Below are 19,262 nucleotides of genomic sequence, written 5' to 3'. Positions count from 1 at the left end.
GGGGCTGGGATCTGATTAATTGTGGTGTGTACCTCTGTTGTGTCCGGAGAAGAATGGTGTTCTCCAGGCCCAGAAGAAAATTTAACATCTTGGCTAGAAGAAAGTGTGATTTGACCATAGCCACCATGCCAGAAGAAATTGTGGCTTGACTATAGCTGTCGTGCCAGAAGTAATCCCGGCCTGAGCAGAGTCTCTCTGCCTGAGAGAAGTGAGCCTGGTAAGTGCCCCCGTTGCCCAGCTGAGTTTGGCTTGTGTATGGCTGCACTACTCTTGAAGACTGTCTGGCTTGTGTATAGCCAAGGTGAAATGGGCCTGAGCAGTACTACCTTGATTGCAGACCACCTGCCCATCTGTTTCTTGTGTGATACAGATTTCTACAGTGACTGCCTTCTAAAGGCATCAGAGATGTGAAGCAGCAACCTCACCGAAGCCACATCTGCTGTGTGGACACCCACAACCTCAGAGGAGGCCCTGCTGAAGTACTGGGTTTTTCAGAACCCAGCGGTGCCAGGGACACACCCTATGACCTAGAGTCCTTCCTGTTTTAGACTACAGAAACACAGAGTCTTCTAGGTGAAGTCAAAGATCGAATTTATTGGCTGCAGCCAGTAACAGGTATCATAGAAGTACAACACGGTGTATATTCTCGGGAGACTGCTCAAACTTACAAAGCCAGCCTTCCCTTTTTATACAAAATATTATGCTTTAGGCAAACATTCCTTATTTTACGGTTGACCATTCACATATTTTTACAACAAAGAAAAAGCAGAGTCATGATGACAAGCCCATATTTCAGTTTGTCCAGCCCACAATCAATTACCTGGCAAGGCCCAGTATTTTCTACAGATATCGACGGAACCCTAATAAAAACGGGCACCTCCTCGTAAAGCAACCCATCAAAGAAGAAACAGAGACAGGTGTGTGTAAGATTAGGCATGGTTTGTATGCAATGAAGGGTTTTATGATATGTTGTGCCTTGATTCTAATCTCGGGCGGCCACTGGGAAAGGAACTGGCCGAACAGGTTTGGCTTCAGGCAGTGGAGTCAGCTTGCCCAGGTCACAGAGGAGTCAGCAAAGGTGTACGTGTCCTTCAGACTCTTTTTTAGCCTTAGTCATTGGCCTATGTGAGGGCAATCACAAAATGGCTGTCGTTCACAAAATGGAAGCCGAGGGTTCAGGACGGAAACTCTGATTCCAGGGTGTTTTCATCACTCGAATATGACGAAAATGCTCGTGCATAGTATTCTAATCATTCTCGGTCTGCTGATACCAAAATCGTCATGATACGACGATGTTTATAACACGGGTCCAGAATTTTCAGTACCACACTGCTGGAGCTGAGGTTTGCACATTTCCCCAAATGTGGAAGAAAGGACCTGCATAGATGAAGCTGCCCGATTGCACTGAATCCATTAGAGACTGAGCAAATAACATTCACCTGGTGAGAACTACAAACATGATGTGTGAAAGTCTAAGCACACATTTCAAAAGACTGGATGAACGGTACCCGAGTCTAATCATGTTAATACTTTGACCCTAGATCAAAAGGAAGTACTAGAGGGAAGTAGCGGGTATGTGCGCCATCCAACCTCTGTTCCCGGGACACTAAACTATGTCTTCCCTATGTTGTATGTTTGAAGCAGTTACATTACAGAGGGCTACATTAATTTTTTTTTTAAAAAGCACACAGGGGATTGTGATTTACCCAGAATCACAGAATGTTGAGGCAAAGGCGACACTCAAACCTGGTTCCTCAGTTCCAAATTCAACAGCTCTAGCCGTAATGCCGATCTTCTCTCCTTCTGTGTGCATTAAAGTACTTTCCGTTTTGAAAGTTAAGAACTGGTTTTGGAAAACATTTATTTCTCTGCTGTATGTCGAGTCCTGACCTTGAGTACTCCACACTACCTCCCTGAGAAGCCTGTACTGCTCGCTATTGCTACCGCTGAGATTCAAGTGCTGAATGATTGTACTTGGCCCAAATTGGAGGCTCATAGTTGGATCAACCCAGGGACATCAGAGACCACGATGTCAACCCCCCATGGTTGAGTCCCAGTAGTCTCTACTTGCCCCAATGGCCCCCTTAACCAGGTCTGACATAAATATATCTCGAACAAATGATAAAATATTTTATTTAATTCATAACCATATAAAAAAATCAAAATGTAATTTTTAATGGGATAGTGGGAAACTTAAGATTTTAGTTTCTAAAAGAAAAAAACACAGTAAACTGTAACAAATCAGTTTGTGTGTTCGGCTTCTAATGCTTTCTCTCTTTTTCTCGGAGCATGCCACTGCTTCACTTGAGGCCATTATTCTCCCATAATAGATTCTCTTTGGTTAAATCATGCAAGCATAGCAACGTATAGCAACTTAATTTTTAATTTCTAGAGTCACATTGTTTCTTGTTTACATGATGTTATAAAAATGTGTATTTTTTTTTGTTGGTATATATTCATACTTTATCAATTTGCTAACATTATATACATTTCTAAACAATTATGGACTTCCTGAGTAGGTATAGGGACCTCCGGTTAAGAACAGAAATAGGACAAGCTAGTGTTGGTACATGAGGATTTGGATAGTATTGTCCAATTATGTGTTTCTTGCTTGCATAACTAGATGTGGCTCTATATATTTTGCTTTGATCAGAGCTAAAAATGACTTGGACGTGCCTGCTATTAATGTATTTACATATCAGGGTGAGTTTTGCTTGTGGTAGGGTGTTCCTAAAGGTGCACAATTGTGTGCTCTGTAACTGAGACTGAAAGTAGTGCAATTCAGTGGCCATAACATTGTTCAGATTACATGCTCATCCAATCCTTGGCCTCTCCAGTGCACTTATAGTGATGGTCACATATGTACCATCTGCAATTACCAATTTTAAAATTTCGTAACAAAAACAATTGTTTTTACTCATTTATATCAAACTGCTAACACGCTTGAGCAAAGTCAATAGGTCTGGCTTGTTTTAGGCATATGTTGTTGTGTGGTATGTCTGAATGCAACAGCAGAAAACTCATAAAGAGGCCCCTAAATGCTGGTCCGGTAGAATGCTGTGCAAAGAATAAGGACTTTAGTTCAAATGTATTAAGCCGTGCCCAAGGGTACTGAGGCCATTCCCCTTTTAGAAAAACAAAGCCTTTTTCATCCCTCTGAAAGTACTGTGTTTCACAATAGGTTACTTCCTACAGATAGATAAACGCTGCCTCGTTGGCGAGAATGAAACATTGTGAAACTGTGAATTCCTCGGTGTCCTATCTAATGGTTGTGTAGGCGCAGAAACAAGGAGCAACTACTTTTCTCCTCTGCGGCACTCACTCGAAAGCGTCCCTTGGAGGTCAGGTGTATATCTTGTGTTATGTGTCAGAGGGAGTGAGGCGTGCACTTAAGTGAAAAAAAGTTAAGGGCCTGACCTCCTCCACTGTGACACCACAGACCCTGATTGTAGTTCCTACGGCCTTTGCTGCCATCGCACCCCTATAGAAGTGGAGCTGCAATCTTTTTTTCCACAGTGAAGTTGATCCAAAAGTCGTGCAGCCATTTGCTCCCTTGGGCAGCAGATCCAGCTATCTTCCACTTCTCTGGGAATTAAGCGAAAATGGGGGAACAAGGGTGAGAGACAGCAACATCGAGTGCGGTGGGGGGGGGGGGGGAGTGCAGAGGGTAAGGCAGCAAAAATAACAGCGGTTGTGGGGAGCAACAGAAGGGCAGGGGGAGGTGTAGGGCAGGTAACACTGAGGGTGTGGCTGAGGGAAGCAACAGTGAGCAATGTGGAGCACAGGGGAATTAAACAGAAAGCAATGGGAGTTGAGTGGCAGAATCACATGGACAAGAGAGAGCGCAACACAGCACAATGGAGAAAGAGAAACACATTAGGGAGACCGCTTTAAAGCATGCACCCTTGTGGAATGCATTACAAAGAAAAATTGAAGGCCTAATAAATGAGCCGTGAAAAGACACAAGTAATGTGTCCATGCTTCAGGAATAGGAGCAGAAACACATAAAAACGAAGGAAAGCCGACATAAGGTGATCTATTAAAAGCAAGCAAATGAGAGTGAGAAGCCAAAGAATGGTAAGCAATGGGCGGACTGATGTAAGCTAACAATATCTCTTGCAACAGACTGTGCATGCCGTGTCTAGTAGGTGAGACATACAAATGGACCATTATCACTTTGGCACAGTTAATTCCATCACTTATTTATCAGCAATGCACAGAATATGTTTTCAAGGAATCATTGTATCTTCCTGTACTCTTTATCTACCTGTACTCTTTTTGGTCATCTTGGAGCCATTCAGTGGTGCTTTGTATCTAACTTCTCTAGATATTTTTCAACATCTCTTCCTTGTAGACAGCAATTTTTTTCACTATGAGCTCACGCAGAAGATCGTGTATGGTTGGTAGTCTACGAGCTTGGGCTCTAACTTTTGAGCATCTGTGGAGTTTTACTGTCTCGACCTTTGTGAATCAGGAAATTGCATACACTTCCACTGGCAGATGGCATTCCACAATGGTACTGCAGGAGTGTGGGCTCACCTTCCCATGTTTTTTTTTTTCAGTTGATCAGGCATTTTGCTTGGGGCTGTTTTTACTCCTAGTTCTGTGACCTGCCACAGAGGATACCAAATAACTTTTTCCTAAGTTTGCCTGACATTAGATTTGGAATTCACTACACCTTAAAGACTCACTTTATACGTGTTTTGCAAGGGATACAAAACTGCATACTCCCTAAATTAACAATAAAAATCGACTCACCAGGCCATGAAACTGGCCCACAAACTACCCAAAAAAATGCTCCACACACTGACCTGTAAACCCGCTCATAGAGAACTGCCTGATTACACTATAGGCCAGTCCAGCCATAGTATTACACATTTAACCTTTTCTGAAAGATTTCTTTCAGTTTTATAGCTAATGCTGTGGCATTTCTCTTTCTATACTTAGTTATACTTTACCTGCTTTTCTACTAGCTTTCTCACAATGAGTAGGGGTGGCCGGATGGGGATAGTGTGGTATACAGTCATGTGGGTTGTCTGCTACATAACCATGTTTAAATAAACTTATACTCATACAGCTGTATAATTAACTTAATGAGTTTAGGTGGAGGTTTAAGTTGAACCATTGGAATAGTACTAGTGGCTTATGATCCTAGATTACTTTGAAGACCTGGTCCGTACCCATTGAATAGAAGAAGACAACACTTAAACCCATGGCACCATTTTTATCAGTCTCTGAGTACTTGTGTGAGAAATGTTCCCTTTCTGCAGGATCACCTTGGATTTTTGCCTTTTGCTGGACTCTATATTTATGCTGGCTGTAGAACTCTGGGCACTTTACCCTTGTGAACCAGTGCTCTTCCTTTTAACATGGTGAAATTGGCATACCCCTAACTGTCATATTTAACTTGCCCATAAATCCCTAGTATATGGTACAAATGGTATCTAGGGTTACGTTAAATGCCAGAATTGGACTGCAGCACCCATTGTGCAATCCACCACACCGACCATGCCATTAGTAGCCTGGCTGTTGGAAGTTTTAAACTGCAGATTCAACTTTTAAAGCAACCCCTTTTGACTGGTCCAAACCTTCTATTTAACTATTTATTAGTGACCCCTATTAATGCCTTATTGTCCATAATACAGAGTGCATGCAATCTAAAAGTTGGGCACTTAGGAATTTAATGTAAAACTAGTCCATACAGTGAAAAAAGCCCCAAAAGCTATATTCAGTGTAGCAAGGCTGGCTGTTCCACAGGAAAACACGGGTTTCTATAAATTTTTGTAGGGAAACAGAAAAAGTATTAACCTTCTATATTTAATACTTATTAAAAAAATGAATTCAATGGCGAAGGTGGATTAAAAAAATATTAAAGAAAAGGTACTTTTAGAAAGTAACCCTTTCCCTGCCTAAGTCCTCTGTAGATCTTTTTCTAACTCAGTTTGGATGCCTAGATTCAGCACTGGGACATGTCCTGCAAACAGGTGAGAAAACACGTTTTGGTTATTTGTACGATTTTTAAAGAATATCTTTAGTTTTCAAAACTCCACACTTAGTCGTTTTTGGGAGGGAAATTGTCAATTGTATCCTATGGAGGAAATGCAGGTTATTGGTTTGCAGGTAAGTAATGACTGTGGGAGTTAAAGTTCTGGGGTTAGACTCCGGGGTGTCCCAGGGTCAATTGCACCCTGAGCGGCACTAGGGCAGCGGGGTGCAGAGTGTTGAGGCCCAATGTTATCCTTTGAAGGAATAGGCCACAAGGTTGTGGGAGCAAAGCTCCTAGGGTTTAGCTCGGGCAAGTTGGGGACCAAAGTAGCACCAAAGGTGCACCCTCAGCGGCACTAGAGTGGCCTGGTGCAGGGTGCTGTTTTGAGGTCGGGTGCCCTTTTATTTCCAATGGAGAACCTCCAGGACAAAGAAACACTGCAGGCTCTGGGACGAGGATCTTCCAGGTGCAACCGCCACTTTGAGGGGTTAGTTGGGGTGTTGAGGGTTGGTTAGACACCGTTGGTTTGTGCACACAAGGCCGTGGGGTGTCTGGTGCAGGGCTGCCTTGGGACATCGGATTTTCTTAACCGCTCTGGTCGCGGTAGGGGGGGTCCTCTGGATTGAGGCTGCAGGCGTGATCTGGAGGCTTGAGGCAGGTCAGGGGTCGCTGGCTCTCTGGTCAGGATCGCTGGGGGGTCCTCCTCGTGGTGTTTTTCCGCTCTGGCAGGGTTCTGCGGGTGCAAAGTGGGCTGGATTTGTGGTTTCTGTCTGGCACCAGAAGCTGCCGTTTGAACAAGTCCGGTGTTCACAGGAGATTCAGTCTTTGAAGTGAAGGCAGACAGGCCCTCCGGGGTTTTCGAGGTTGCTGGCTGCAGGACACACTGGAATTTTGCAGGAGCAGGTTCGAGGGGAGACAGGCCTGTAGGGCTGGGGCCAAGTTAGTGGGCGTTGTCCTCTTGTTAGCTTTGCACGGCTCTTTGTCCTTCTTCTTATCTTCTTTTCGTTTCTGGATCTGAGGAAGTAAGGTTCGGGTTGCCCCCTAAATACTACATTTAGGGGCGTTACAGGTAGGTAAAGGGCAGGGACCAATGGGTCCCTTCCCTGGGGTGGGTACACACCATATTCTGCCACTCTCCAGTGGGAGGGGGGCAGGAGCCTGTCCCTGGTTGGCTAGGACTCCACATCCTCAAGATGGCGGGGACTCAAGGTTGTGCTTCACCTCACCTCCCCCACCTAAGGGGTGGAGTTGGCAGAGGTGGGCACACCTCTCTTCCACACTTATGTTTCCCGCCGGTTCTCCCGCCCAAAGTGGGCGTTAGAACCAGTGGGAACCAGTTGCTGAATGGTCTGAAGAGGCTCACAAAGGTGGCATGCCTTTGTAGTTTCTCCTTCTTGAACCCTGCTCATCCTGGGGGAGGAGGCTTGGCCCCTCGTCCCAGGATGTGCATTGTTTCAGGCCCTTGAGAGCAGCAGCTCTCGACCTGGGGTCCAGAAACATGTCTGGTGGTGGCAGCCTAGGCAGCCACTCGGGTCACTAGAAGTTGGTTGAGTTTCAGGGGGCATCTCTAAGATGCCCTCTGTGGTGCTTTTTACATTAAATCCCTCACTGGCATCAGTGCGGGTTTAATGTGCTGAGAAGTTTGATACCAAACTTCCCAGTCTTCAGTGGGGCCATTATGATGCTGTGGAGTTCGTAATGGCTATCTCACAGCACCATTTACTCTTAATGGCAGCACTGCACTTACAGTGTCGAGGAATGGACCTGGGTACTGTAGGGGTACAAGGCTCATGCACATGTACCCTCACCGCTGGCATGGGGCACTCAGCTAGAGGGGTGACTAATGTATTCCAGGGCAGTGGTTTGTGGGCATGGCACACATAGATGTGTGCCATGTCGACTTCACTTTATTCTGCACCAAGACATGCAGCCTGCAAAGGCAGGGTGTGAGTGTCAGGGTAAAGGGCCTCTAAGGATCGCACAATAAGTGCTGCAGCCCTTAGAGGTCTTCTCTGGTCTGATGAGAGAGCCCTGCTCAGGTGTGGTGGGCTGATCGTAACGCTGCTGCGCTCGCTGACTGTATTTTTAAAACTGTATTTTGCCCGTTTGCACAGTGTTAGATGTTTTTAACTGAACAGAAAGTCTGAAAGCAATATCTCACCGTGTGTTGGCAAACAAACTTCCCCCCACTCCACTACGCTTCCTGTTAGAAGCACTTCCGGTCGGTTACCGGTCTAGTGCAGGGAACAGACAGCCGCTGCACAGCAGGGCTGATTGGCGGGTGGGTGGAGCCTCTGCCTACTTACTCTACGCTGGAGCCAGCGCGCAGATGAGAGAGCCCTGCTCAGGTGTGGTGGGCTGATCGTAACGCTGCTGCGCTCGCTGCCTGTATTTTTAAAACTGGATCTTGCTCGTTTGCACAATGTTTGATGTTTTTAACTGAATAGAAAGTCTGAAAGCAATATCTCACCGTGTGTTGGCAAACAAACTTCCCCCACTCCACTACGCTTCCTGTTAGAAGCACTTCCGGTCGGTTACCGGTCTAGTGCAGGGAACAGACAGCCGCTGCACAGCAGGGCTGATTGGCGGGTGGGTGGAGTCTCTGCCTACTTACTCCACGCTGGAACAAGCGCGCGCAGCGGGCGAGCCGATGGGCGCGCCAAAGGCAAGTCCGTCTGCGCCTGTCCACGCCAGGCCCAGGGGCCAGAACCCCTGCCCAGGGCCCCATTTACTCTTTGGCAGAACTTCACCGCCTAAAAAGCCACCTAGCACCATTCGATAAGAAGGTAGCTACCATACTTAAATCTGAGGGGCTGCTAAGGCCACCTACCCAGAGAGCCATTGGTAACCTTCCGAGACTCTGGGGCCCCCGTAACTCCCCAGCCCTCACTTTTGCCTCTTTGAACACTCGATCATTACAAAAACACCACCTTGAGGTCTTTGCACTACTGCAAGATTAAACAATAGATATCCTAGGCATTACTGAGACCTGGCTGGAGGATTCATCCACACCGGATCTTGTAGCATCCATGCCCCCCAATTTTGCGGCCCTCTATCACAATAGTCCGGGCAACACTCAAGGGGGAGGGGTGGCCATACTTTACAAAAACTCCCTGAAGGCCGAGACCCTCTTCGCGGAAAGCATTGATGGGGCCGAAATACCAGGGGCAAAGTTCCATTCCTCCTCGGCCTGTGTCACCATCTTGATTGTGTACCGCCCCCTGAAAACACTGTCTAAATTCATCGAATGGCTGACGGAACTTGCACACGATTTGCGCTCACGCTACCAATGCCTCCTAATACTGGGAGACTTTAACTTCCATTGGGAGCTATCCCCCAAAGAGAGCCAAGCCAACCAAATGGACGAGGCTCTGACTGCTCTGGAACGTCACCAATCCGTGACCGGCCCCACCCATGTAAAAGGACATACACTGGACCTAGTCTGGTCCTCCCAGTCCCTCATAGGTCCCCCAGTCACCAGACCATGCCCCTGGTCTGACCATTTTATCATCTATGGCATCATCCAACCTCTAGAGCAGGGATCTCCACCACCCCCAAGTTGGAAAACTATCAGAAGTTGGAACAAAATCAGGGCCGATGACCTAGTCTCCATCCTGCGAAAATCTAGCCCTCTGGGCCACCCTCACGGTGACTCAGACGCACTAAATAGCGCCCTTACGCAAAGGCTGAACATCGCCATTGACACCGTAGCACACGCACGCAGGGAAAAGATAAGAGACAAGGGGAAGGGGGCCCCATGGTTCAATGAGAACCTCCGGAGCCTGAAACAACAGCTCCGCCAAAGCGAAAGAGCCTGGCGGAAAGCCTATGACCCTGTTGTCCTCTCAAAATATCTCGAAGCCTTTGCCACTTGCAAAAAAGCATTTCAAACTGGGAAAGCAGTCTTCTATGAAAACAAAATAACATCCGCACAGAACACACAAAAAAACGTTCAAAATCCTGAAAGAACTAAGACAGGTAAAGGAACAGAAGCCTTCTTTTGGCATAGAGGACTGCGATAAATTTCAAACTTTCTTCACCACCAAAGTTGAGGACCTTTTGACCACAATGAAGGACACCCCCCCCCCCCCCCGCTCCCGTGCCCTCTAGAACCAATACCCATACGCCCCCCTTTTGATCAACCCCTCTCCTCGTTCCCCTTGCTTTCGCATGAAGCCCTTGCCCCACTTATAGGACGCGTGAAATCTGGCTCACCAGCAGACCCCTTCCCCCCCAAGGACTTTTAAGATGGCTCTCACAGGGATAGAAGCCGAGATTTTATCACTCCTGAATTCCTCTCTCGAAACCGGACTAGTTCCCAGAGATTTCAAGGAGGCGCGTGTGATTCCACTCCTGGAAAAAACCTGGGGCCAACATCAAAAACTTGAAGAACTTCCGGCCAATCTCCCAGCTCCCATTCCTCTCTAAAGTCCTCGAACAGCATGTGATCGCCTCACTTTCACACCACCTGGAGGCCAACCACCTCTTACAATTCAACCAAGCAGGTTTTCGAGCACACCATAGCACAGAACTAGTCATGCTGAGACTGAGGGCCGACTCTAAGAAACCCTGTGCCCTGATCCTATTAAATGTATCCGCACCTTTTGATACCGTAAACCACGATCTTCTCCTGTCGCGGATGGCTGATCTTGGGATTCAGGGCATGGCTCTCACATGGCTCACATCTTTTCTGAAAGACCGCTCCCAGAGAGTGCAGCTTGGCGATGCAGTGTCCAGGCCAGGCACACTTGCACACGGAGTCCCGCAGGGATCGGCATTGTCACCCCTTTTGTTCAATGCATATCTCCAACCCCTGATAGCTGCACTAAATCAGCTGGAGTGCCAAATATATAACTATGCAGACGACACCCAAATTATCATTCAGATTGATAATTCCCCAGTAGCCCATACCAGAGTTCAGAACACTCTCAAATTTACAATCAACTGGATGTCGGCCAACTCATTAAAAATCAATCCAGATAAGACAGAGGTGTTGGCCGTCACTACTGCCACCAACCCATGGAGTAGTCTCTTTTGGCCACAAGAGCTGGGCAAATACCCCGAGCCAGCCACGGCAGTTAAAAGCCTGGGCATCAAGATTGACAATAAACTAAACATGGTCCAACAGGTGTCATCAATAGTGGGCGTCTGCTCAAATTTACTAAGGCAGCTGCGAAAACTGGCCCCTCTCCCCACTTTCGATACCCTCAAACGAGTGGTAGTAGCACTCATAATATCTAGGTTAGACTACGGAAACTCGCTCTACCTAGGACTCCCAGACCACCAACTGGCCAGACTCCAGATCATTATGAACGAAGAGGCCCGACTGGTGTTCAAAGTTCCACGTCGCACACACGCCTCCTTCCTTCTCTGCCAACTCCATTGGCTACCGATCAGGCAAAGGACAACGTTCAAAAGTCTCTGTATTGCACACAAAGCCATCTTTGGCCATGCCCCGAGGTACTTCAAAAACAGCCTAGCCAATTACATTCCAAACAGAGCACCGCTCTGAGGCTAGGATCCTAGTCTGCCCCCGCCCTCGACTGGTCTCCCTCGGAGGTAGAGCTTTCTCCACCATCATTCAACAGATCTGGAACAAACTACCCGATAATATTCGGAAACAACACTCTCTGCTACCTTTCAGGAAAAAACTAAAGACCATACTTTTTCAGGAGACCTGGGGCACACAGTAAAGCACCCTCTCCCCATCATTAACTAAAAGCAGAATCCCTCTCTCTTAGCGCTATACAAATGCAAATTACAAATTGCAGTGCCCAGGGTACTACCTGTGGTACCATTTACAGGGGCTCACATGTGGCCAGAGATGCTAATTGGGTTTAGGCTTCAATGCAGTTTTTAGAGAAGGAACATAGGCCCTGGGTACCTGATTAGCAGGGGCAGAGGGCACACTTGGTAAAAGAGCATCAGCAATTCAGCAAAAAATGGGCGCATACCATGCAAGAAAGAGGGCACTTTCTCACACCTGTCTCTCTTTCATGAACTAGAATTTGGGAAGGGTAGTTAACATCCATCTATGAGAACATGCAGATTACATTCAGCTACTCGAAGCTCCAGCACGTAAACCATAACAATCAGGGTTGTTTAAGACGTCCTTGGAACTGTAGACATTGGGAGACTATTTGTTGTTTTTGGCACCTTGGACTGCTTTGACTGCTTTTGACGCCATTGCTCAGCAGGGCCTCTTTGTCTGTATTTACTTTGTTCACTCTGTCCTGAACTGGTTCTCTTCAGACAGATATCAATGTGTACAAATAAACAGCTGTGTGCAACACCTGCTTCCTGTAGACTGTTGTCCCCCGCCCGTCCTCTCTCTGCCTTCCTTTTATTGGACAACTAGAACTCTTGGAAGTCCTACTCGCCAACTAAGCTTTCTTCCTACATCTTCATGCTAAGTTAAAAATGGCCTAGATTCAGCCAGCTGCAGAAAATAAAGCTTTGCTTCCCAGCTTTTAGCCGCCACAGTCCAAGCCAACATACTTTGGAACTCGCTCTTCCTGACTATAAGTCGTTGCCCATCCCTCGAGCCTTTCAGGAGGAACTTGAGACCCACCTAAAGAATTATCTTTACCCTACTATCCCTCTGCTCGCTCTGTGGTGACCTCCCCACACCTATGACCTCATCCAAGGAGCTTAACCATTTTCATGCTCACCACACAACCCGGAAGCTAAAAGCACTTATTGTTTCTCTTCCCTGCCCCCTCCCATGCTACTCTGTTTTCGCAGATTAAAATCACTTTGCTTTACGTGCTGTGCATGTCCTGATAGCTAGGAGTATTTTAAAGAGGATAAGCAGCAATGCTGTTCCAAGAGAATTTCTTCAGCATGAAACTTTACATGAGAGATATTTAAAATCTTAAAGAAGGTAGTCATTTCTAACACGTCTAGCCAAGACTATTTGCCAGATGCACATTGTAAGAGCCAGAGATACTTAGTTCAGAAGGTTGCTTCTCTGCTGGGCTGTGTATTCACAACCATGTCTGACCATTACCTATTGAACAGATCAGGCTTAATCAAGTTGAAAATCGTTAGTCCCATCGCCAACATTCGGGTTGAAACACAACTTGAAGAATACAGTTGACAGCAACGGGGATGTTGCGTTACTCCTCTTGGACCTCTCAGCTGCCTTTGACACGGTTGACCATGACACTCTGAAACAAAGACTCTATGAAGCCGGCATAGAGGGAACTGCTCTAGATTGGATCGCGTCCTACCTTCGAAACAGAACTAATGTCATCCATACCCCACCTTTCTCGTCCAAACCGTACTCCACAAAAGCATGGGTCCCTCCAGTATCTATCATCTCGCCCATGCTTTTCAACATCTACATGAAGACATTACCAGTATTGGTCAATAAATGTCACCTCACGTGCTATAACTGTTCAGATGACACACAAATACTCCTTCAACTGGAATGCCCCAAAGACATTGGAAAATTACCAATTTTTAGCTGTCTCATAGCCGTGGATCAGTGGATGACTTGGAGCCATCTCAAATTGAATGCTTCGAAAACGGAAATACTCACGGGTGGCGATTGGGAACAGTACAACCCGCTTGCCGCATGGCCTAATGAACTGGGATCACCGACTAAAGTATCGAAGGAAGTAAGAAACCTCGGAATGACCATGGAGTCCAAGCTGTTGATGAATGCCCAAGTGGACAAACTAGCAAAATCAAGCTTTGCCACTATAAAAATGCTGCGACAAATTTTCCCTCATTTGGGATTTCCACACAAGGTCCAAGCTACCATCTCCCTTGTTCTGTCCAAACTCGAATACGCCAATAGCCTCTACCATGGATCACCTTTAATGACAATGAAAAGACTACAACAGATTCAGAACTCGGCTGCCAGACTACTCTTGCATATCAAACCTTGAAAGCCTGCATTGGTTACCGATTGCCAGAAGATCCACGTTCAAGCTGCTTTGTATCACCCACAAAGCAATACATGGAATGGGACTGCTCTTCATCAGGAATAAAATCACCAAACACATTCAACAGAGGAACCTCTGCTCTAAAGGAGCATCTCGCCTCAAAATCCCAAGATACAAGAAAAAAAACCATGGGTGGCACATCCTTTTCTGTTCAAGCAGCCAAACTATGGAACTCTTTACTCCCCAACATAAGATCCACCGACAACCACCTTATCTTCAGAAAACTATTCAAGAATTGGCTCTTCCCCACATAAGCACCATACGCAAAGAGAAATTTACAGCATATCCCTCTGTATATTAGCATTTGTTTTCACTGTAGATATGTACCTATCTTTGTATATTGCTTTATATAAACATGTAGAATAATTATGTTGTTGAGAAAATAAACAAATAAATATAGTCTTTGGTCTACATGTACTTCCATTATGCATCTACGTACCTTCCCTGTACTTGGATCTGTGTGTCTGTTACTTTTCTCCTGAAAAAGCATATCCAATGCACTACCCTATTTTTCATCCTGAGCCTCAATCAATATCTTTAATCTACATATACTTACTTCCTTTATGTATCTATATACTTGTAATGTACTTATGAATCTATATATTTATCACTTTCTTCTAATTTAGCACATCCAATGCACTAACCTATTTCTCAGCCTATACTTCTCTCAATATACCTCCTACTAGCCCAACCTTCTGACTCATCTCAATCTTCTTTCTACTACTCTTTCCAATGCACTACCCTATCTCTCATCCTATCCATCTATCAATATATCCTCTACATCCACTCTCTCATTTATCCCAAACCCCATACCACTACTATGATCCCCAAAATAACCCTTTCTAGACTCTCCTACTCCACCCCTCCTTGCATCATCTGACACTTCTTTTACTATACCGATCCCCCTAAAACATACCTTTCTAAACTCTTCCCTCTGACTCCTCCCCTCCAAAACTCCTTTTTACTCGTCCAGAAGCCTCAACCTACTGCAGGACTGAAACAAAGAAATCCTTTTATCCCTCAACTATCCTTTTCAATCAAAATAACAGACTAATATGTTCACTTCTCAAATTCCATATTCAACTATACTAATTCACCACTAATCCTTTATGGGTTCCAGAGTAGCGTGCTACTCGCCAATAAAGCGTCTCAACACCCCATCAGAGTTACAAGTGCTATATAAATGCATACCATTTCTACCCCTCCCCAACCCTTTTCAATCCAAATAACTGACTAACATATCCACCACTAAAATTGCTTTCATGTTTCACCATACTAATTCAACACTTATCCTTATGGGTTCCAGAGTAGCGTGCTACTTGCGCTTCAAAACCCCATCAGGGGTAGCAAGCGCTATATAAATACAAACTTCTTTTCCGCCACCTACCCTTCTCTACCCAAATAACTGAATAACATATCCACTACTCAAATTACTTCATATTTCTCTATACAAATTTTCAACACTAATCCTTTATGGGTTCTGGAGTAGCGTGCTACTCGCCAGGAAAGCGCTTCAACACCCATCAGGGGTAACAAGTGCTATATGAATGCAAACCTTTCTTCCCCTTTTATCCCTCCGCTATCCTTCTCACTCCAAATAACTGACTAATATCCACCACTGAAATTACTTTCATATTTTGCCATATTATTTCACCACTAATCCTTTATGGGCTTCCGGAGTAGCGTGCTTCAACACCCCATCAGGGGTAACAATGCCTATATAAATGCAAACCTTTTTTCCTCCTCTATCCTTCTGCTATCATTCCAAATCCAAATAACTGACTAACCTATCCACCACTTAAAATGTACTTGCATGTTTCACTATACTAATTCAACACTAATACTATATGGGTCCCGGAGTAGCATGCTACTCACCAAAAAAAGCGTTCCGACGTCTCATCAGGGGTAGTAAGCGCTATATAGATGCAATTACAATACAATTTGCATTTGTGCTCCCACTTCTGCCAGCCAGTAATTACATTTGAATAGCTCTGATTGGGTGTGAAATGCCTTAAAGGAGCAAACAATAGGCTGATCTGAAAGGAAGAAATCACCCCTCTGACCTTGTTATAGAATATGCGGGGTGTGGTTGTGGCATCTTTTTTGAGGAGTTCTGTCAAATCCTGTTTGAACGTCAAATTTTGCTTAACAGATGTGCTTGTGTTTTACATATACCACTTAAAAGGGCAAAAAGAGGATGACAAAACAATTCTTGTTTATCCACTGCCTGGTTGCTGGAAACCCCTGCATTGTTCTAGCAAACTTCTGTCTCTAGGTTTATTGGATATACAGTGACTGCCACAAGCTGGATTTTAGTTTTAGATGTGGGAGGACACTAGGATTACCGGAGTACACACCCCAAACCCTCAGAGCGCATGTTAAGTGTTGCTGAAGGCTTCCTTCATCTTGAAAATGCCCAAAGTGGGTAGCATTGGTCCTAGAAACTTTATCCAATTGGTTAGGGCATGCCTAGGAGTATACCAGAGGTAGTCTCTACGGTCATTTTATCAGAAAGCTGAAGGAGGGTGGAGCACACTGCCTCACATACCATAACTCCATTTTCTCTAATGCATCACAGTAAATGCAGTGCATGATAACATTTACTCAGTAGTATTTTTCACGCTTCTTGGTACAGTGTGTCCTGTGTTACTCTAGAAACGTGTTACTGGATTCATTCCTTCATCAATAGAGAGCAACAATTCGGTTTGGGGGTGCTGGAAATGCTGCCCAAAGTTTTCTCGGGTCTCCCTTGAGCTAATGAGCTGACAAGATCTGTCTTTTGCACCCCTTCCAGTAAGTGGTATAGAGACCTGCGAAAACTTTGGGCAGCATTTTCAGCACCTCCAAAACGATGTTTTGCTCTCTACTAAAGGGCAACTACCCTGAAACACGTATCTAGGGATGCACAGTACTGGCAGCACCGACAAGGGCAACTAACTAAAGACTGTCACTGAAGTAAGGGTTATCATACACTGCCTTTACTATGATGCATTGGGTCAAACTGAGTGCTGGAATGTGAGGTGGTGTACACCCACGTCTTTTTGATAATCAGAAAGCTGTTTGCTTCTGGGGAATTGGCTTCATGAAGAAGGTGAGCTAATTTGTAATGGTGCGATCAACCTGTTCCTTATTGACATCATCATGTGTGTCCGTCAATATAATCTGCGTTTCTCTAGAACATTGTGTAGTTTGAGGGCTATTGTATGACCCATATTTTTAATCTCTCCCAATTCCTTTCTGAAATATTGGAGCTCAGAATCCATATTATCCTCTGATCTTATGTGGGATTTGGGCAGGCTCCTCCTACACTGGTGTTCTAGATACATTATCATCCTGCTGATCATTAGCAAGACTGCAATGGAGCGAATCTGTTGCTAAAAGCAATAGTAGGATCTAGATGGTGATAATTCCCCTGTGTCAAGCTCCGAATGTTAGACCTGCGTACTTTGTTAAATGTGCACGGAATTCATCTGATACAGCATCTGGCCTATGGGTTGATATAACTACATTTTTAAAGGAATACATCCAATTATCTGGAGAATGGTGGCAGTACTTTAGTTCCTTCTTTCCATGTTGATTATTAACGCGACCTCCTCACGATGTCCGTTTCTTTTAATATGCAGTTCTCATCAATGTCTGACTTTCTTTTGTTTTAGCCATGGCATGTAGCTGCTCATCCGCTTTGCTCTTCTTCATTATAAACATAGAAATAATCTGTGGATAATCTATTCTAGACCACTACCTCTCACAGATCAAATCAGTTCACAAGGCTAGTAGCGCAGTGGTTGTAGCAGTTCGTGAAAAGAGCAGTAAGGACCAAGACTAAGCCAATTATATCAAGGTAAACAATTCTATATATTTTTTTACTTACTTTGGGATTCCGTGCTGTAATGAGAGTTCTACTTGTAATAATAATTCAAGGAAATAACCATAAAGGACATTATCAACTGTGGAAGCCCACTTGGGTAACAATTCTAAGCCTTACAGTATTAAAAAGTCCTTCAATTGAAACATATGCCCAGATGGAATAGAAAATAGTTATTGAGCCACCCTGAAAAAACAGGTATCTGGGAAAAACCAGACACAGGTTGAGTCAGCCATAAATGACATCAGAAAATGGAAGCAGTTTCACTATAAACCAAGTACCTTTGGGCAACGTTTGTGATGTTGCCCAGAAACCAGAGGGCTTGCCCGTGCTGCGTTAGAGCATTGGTGCTTTTGTAGCACTTCACCAAATAGGAAGACGACCACATAGGTTTCTCTCTCTCTCTCTCTCTCTCTCTCTCTCTCTCTCTCTCTCTCTCTCTCTCTCTCTCTCTCTCTCTCTCTCTCTCTCGTGTGCTCTCTCTCTCTTGCGCTCTCTCCCTCTCTCTCTCTTGCGCTCTCTCTCTTTTCAAGTTGACCGACATCAAGTGAACAGTTAAGGAAGATGCATGCTTTGCTCTTGTCACTAAATATACTAGTCAAGACATTAGCAATGCCAGTATTTTATTTAACTCCCTAAAAATTGGAAATAATTTATAAAGAAAAGGTGAAGAAAATATAGCATCAATGATCAGGCCAAGGAGAGAACAAAGGTTGCCACATGTCTTCCCTATATATACAGACAGAAGCATGTCAGTTAAATAATGTATTATTGTTAATAAGCACATTGCACCCTATGCAAATAGGTTGTTTTGAACACTTAAACATACTGCTCCATGGCCTAATAGCATTCATTTATCAGAGTTAGAAGAAAAAAGCCCTACAAGGATTCACATTTATGACGAGCAGAACATAATCCCTGCCCCTCACCATCCATCATGCATTCACTGCTGGGAGCAAAAAAAAACTTGAGCAGACCCCCAACTCTCACCTTCTCCTTGGTACATTCGGTTGGGGACAGAAAGATCCAAATAACACTACTCCAGCCATGCACCTCTCCCACAGTGAGATCCTGCCTCCGTGCATATCTTTCTGATGGTAATGATATACCTGTTTTAACTGTGAGGTAGGTTTAAATTTTTACTGCTCCTGCCGTACCTTTTTTGTGTGAGGTGCAGTCATGGTGTGAGGGAAATATGCACAACTGGTGCTACTTATGCTGTATACACTGCTTTGCACACTAAGAAAGTGGGTCATTAATTTGGGCAGGGGTATCCTTAATAACCTAATGAACAGGTCTAAAGTTAGGCCTCAACATGAGTCTCAGAGAAACTCTGCTTAACCCTTTTTAGCTATAGCACAAGCAGGACACAGTTGCTTAAAGAAATTTATTTTAAGTTCAAGCAGTAACAACAATTTGATAGTCAAGGAACAACACAATAACTATCCTGAACCACTTT

The 19,262-nt window shown here is 44.8% G+C and overlaps 1 protein-coding gene across 3 annotated transcripts in view; it reads left to right on the top strand.

Moving 5' to 3' along the window:
• Positions 1-19,262, top strand: part of TRMT10C (tRNA methyltransferase 10C, mitochondrial RNase P subunit) — a 76,955-nt gene that overhangs the window by 17,211 nt on the left and 40,482 nt on the right. The window contains exon 2 of one of the 3 annotated variants that reach the window (XM_078657760.1): positions 17,595-17,779. The exons of 1 other annotated variant lie outside the window; for it this stretch is intronic. The gene's annotated coding sequence lies outside the window, so the exon portion shown is untranslated. The remainder of the gene's footprint in view (positions 1-17,594; positions 17,780-19,262) is intronic. One more of the 3 variants, XM_078657761.1, reaches the window with a different exon arrangement.

Source organism: Lissotriton helveticus, chromosome 8, assembly GCF_964261635.1.
Source record: "Lissotriton helveticus chromosome 8, aLisHel1.1, whole genome shotgun sequence".
Lineage (NCBI taxonomy): Eukaryota > Metazoa > Chordata > Amphibia > Caudata > Salamandridae > Lissotriton > Lissotriton helveticus.
This window is presented reverse-complemented; position numbering and strand designations above follow the sequence as displayed.